The sequence below is a fragment of the Arachis duranensis genome, unplaced genomic scaffold (genome assembly GCF_000817695.3).
Source record: "Arachis duranensis cultivar V14167 unplaced genomic scaffold, aradu.V14167.gnm2.J7QH unplaced_Scaffold_27300, whole genome shotgun sequence".
NCBI classification, from domain to species: Eukaryota; Viridiplantae; Streptophyta; class Magnoliopsida; order Fabales; family Fabaceae; genus Arachis; species Arachis duranensis.
The window spans coordinates 110,011-110,342 of NW_026264905.1; the positions used below are offsets into that span (position 1 = coordinate 110,011).

At 52.4% G+C, this 332-nt stretch overlaps 1 pseudogene; it reads right to left on the reverse strand.

The window, feature by feature from the left end:
* On the reverse strand, positions 1 to 110 carry LOC127744333 (uncharacterized; annotated as a pseudogene).
* Between the last annotated feature and the right edge of the window lie 222 nt (positions 111 to 332).

The following is a 332-nucleotide window of genomic DNA, read 5'->3' on the forward strand; positions in this document are numbered from 1 at the left end:
CACGAGGACTTCCTAGGAGGCCACACATCCTAGTACTACTCTCGCCCAAGCACGCTTGATTGCGGAGTTCTGATGGGATCCGATGTATTAGTGCTGGTATGATCGCACCTATCATAGTTCGCACACACAATTTTGTTAACCATGCGGCGCGAGAGAGCGTAACACTATCCGCGAAGCCTTGCGGGTACCGTAGGTGCCTGCCGAGGATGAGACCATTGCGGCTTGGCCGAAGGTGTCCTACTTGGGATAGCGTCATTTAAAGAACGAGGGTCAGCACGACGTAAAAAAAAAAAAGAGGTGCAACACGAGGACTTCCCAGGAGGTCACCCATC